Source organism: Triticum dicoccoides, chromosome 4A (genome assembly GCF_002162155.2).
Source record: "Triticum dicoccoides isolate Atlit2015 ecotype Zavitan chromosome 4A, WEW_v2.0, whole genome shotgun sequence".
NCBI lineage: Eukaryota > Viridiplantae > Streptophyta > Magnoliopsida > Poales > Poaceae > Triticum > Triticum dicoccoides.
Window position 1 is genome coordinate 721504938 of NC_041386.1, and position 3120 is coordinate 721508057.

Sequence of the window (3120 nt, forward strand, 5' to 3'; positions counted from 1 at the left end):
GCACGCGTCTCCGGGGTTTGGCCCCCCTAACGGACGGCGGCACCGCCGGCACCTGGAGGGGTGAAACAGACGCGTCGGGTCTACACGGAGGGGATCTTGCTGTGGGTCTGGCCCGGATGTTTCTCTAAAGTGTTCCTATGGTCTGACCTAACACAACCGGGTGGAGAGGTCCACTGGTCAAATTCCGTCCGTGCAAAGTCAAAGGGCTAGATTCCGTGGTCAAACACTATAGGGTTTGGCGGGACGGGGGCCCTGGTGGGTAGCAATGCCATCGGAGCGTCGCACCGGCCCCTCATACATGCGGGGTGGTGTGGTGGCATGTCCGAAGACGCGGCACGTGTCTCCGGGGTGTGGCCCCCCTCACGGACGGTGATGACACGGTAGTAGACGTTCTGCGGTAACGATGCGGCGTGAATATTATTAAATACTCGGAGCGCGATAAAATCATGAGTTTTTTACACGACGTGGGCACATGTGCTATAGGACCGATGGTAATTTTTCATAATTTTTCGTGAGGGAGAAGTATCTGAACACTTCCCTCTACGCGGATTGCTCTTCGCGCGTGTACGACTATGGCCGGCGGCCTCCGGGGGCTAGCATGCCGTCAAATCTTGCGTAGGCGGCCTCTCACAAGTCTGGAAGTGTTGTGGCGGTTGCAAACTCCCGTCACGCATCTCCGGAGCGTGGCCCCCCTAACGGATGGCGCTGCCGCCGGCACCTGGAGGGGAAAAACGGATGCGTCGGGTCTACACGGAGGGGATGTAGCAGTCGGTTTGGCCCGGATTTTGCTCCCAGGTGTCCCTCTGAGCTAACCTGACACAACCGGGTGGAGAGGTCCACTGTTCAAAGCCCGTCCATGGAAAGTCAAAGGGCTAGATCTCGTGGTCAACCGCTCCAGGGTTAGGCGGGACGGGGGCCCTGCGGGGGCGCGTAGCAGTGCCACCGGAGCGTCGCACCGGCCCCTCATACATGCGGGGTGGTGTGGTGGCATGTCCGTAGAGGCAGCACGCGTCTCCGGGGTTTGGCCCCGCTCACGGACGGTGGCACCGCCGGCACCTGGAGGGGGAAACGGACGCGTCGGGTCTACACAGAGGGGATCTTGCTGTGGGTCTGGCCTGGATGTTGCTCCAAAGTGTTCCTATGGGATGACCTAACACAACCGGGTGGAGAGGTCCACTGGTCAAATCCCATCCGTGCAAAGTCAAAGGGCTAGATCCCGTGGTCAAACGCTATAGGGTTTGGCAGGACGGGGGCCCTGGGGGGTAGCAATGCCACCAGAGCGTCGCACCGGCCCCTCATACATGCGAGGTGGTGTGGTGGCATGTCCGAAGAGGCAGCACGCGTCTCCGGGGTTTGGCCCCCCTCACGGACGGCGATGACACGGTAGTAGACGTTCTGTGATAATGATACGGAGGGGATGTAGCTGTGGTTTGGACCGGATGTTGCTCCCAGGTGTCCCTACGCGAAGCATCTCCCTCCGACGGACTTGGATCCGCCGCCGCCACCAACCCCACCCCTCGTCAACGATCCCCTCCCCCTTCAGTCAGCTAACCTACTAAGCTCCAGATCGAGCACGCGAGGCGGCGGCCATGTGCTCCCAGACCCGCGACCCGGCCACGGCCTCGGCGGACGAAGCTGCTCGAGTTTGGCGCCTCCCCTCTGCTCCCTTCTGTGTGGTTCCGGGAGAGGAGAGGGCCGAGCGGCGTTAAAAAAACATTAAAAATCCATATGAAATAATAATACATAAAAAATGATAACTTATGACTATAAAAAACATCAAAAATTTATAGAGTTCACTACGAGGCTTGCAGCAACGCGGAGTACGGGACGGCCGCTAAGGTGGTGATCACCAAATTTTGGGTAAGTTCCCTTTTGAATCACTTCTCTTCAGTTTCGTTCATAGTTTATCATTGAATCACTCAACTCATGCCTTGTTTGCTTCTGGTTTATGCATGATTGAAGCAACTCTATAGAGTTCTTGATGCGCACAAGGCCAGAGCCGACGTGGTCTTACTTACTGCAGCGAAGAAGAAAGCTCGTCAGTTGCAGTATGAGGTGCGTTGGGTTGCCGTCTCGCAGTACTACCACATCTACCTGCAACAAAAGATGACCAAAACTCAAGCACAGAAGCAAAAACTTACCATGAGCAGGGAGTAGTTCATGATGGTAACTATTACTGACTTTTCATTGTTTCAAGGAGTCAACTATATGTTTCATGCTCACATGTCATGCTTCCAAAATTTGCATAGGTTGTTCCTCGTTGGTGCTATGGAAGGCATGACGGATGGGCGTGTTTGGTGGATAGGTGGGTCGGTGACGATGCAGAGTTTGCTGCCAAGAGCATCAAGGCCTGGGCTAACCATGGAAAAGACGGGACACACAGCCAAGGAAACAGGAACCACTGGGGCTTCAAGGCCATGAAGGTATATCTATATGCATGATGCATTTTGGTTCTTCTTTACCATCATGTTCTTATGTATGGCTAACTTCTGTTTGACGTTGCAGGAGGACAAGTTGCAGAGGCCGCTCTCAGACTTGGAGTCGTGGAAGCTGGCCCGCGAGCGGAGTGATCACAAGGACGTCGAGAGCCAGTACTACGGCAACACCGAGCAGCACCTGGAGTCTTACACTCAGAACTATCAGAAGTTGCATCCAGATGTTCCCGTTCCTGAGGTCGCCAAGTCTCAGATCGACGACACGGCGGTGGTGGCCATCCAGGGTAAGTCCGATGGCCAATATCCGTGTTTCGATGGCTTGATCACTCCGTCGATCTCGTATACACGGCTTCGAGCTACCAACCCGAGCCCGTTAGAGAGTACGGGGCATTCGCAGCCTCCCTTAGTCCGCCAACGTGCTGTAAGTACTTACCCTTATCTTCTTTATCTCTATCTTTCTTAGTTTATTTTCAGCACTGCCCACTTAGAAACAACCTCAATTTTGTAGGCATATCAGGCCTTTCTCGAGCATAAGCATATTGAGGTGCGGGAGTACTTGCAACAAGTGAAGGAAAACGATGATTACAACCGTCAAGTGATGGCGGTTAGTTTTGCCCTCTTAGAACCAAGCCCAAATTTGCACTTTCATTCCTTCTGACTTTCTAGTTTGCTTGTTTAACTAACA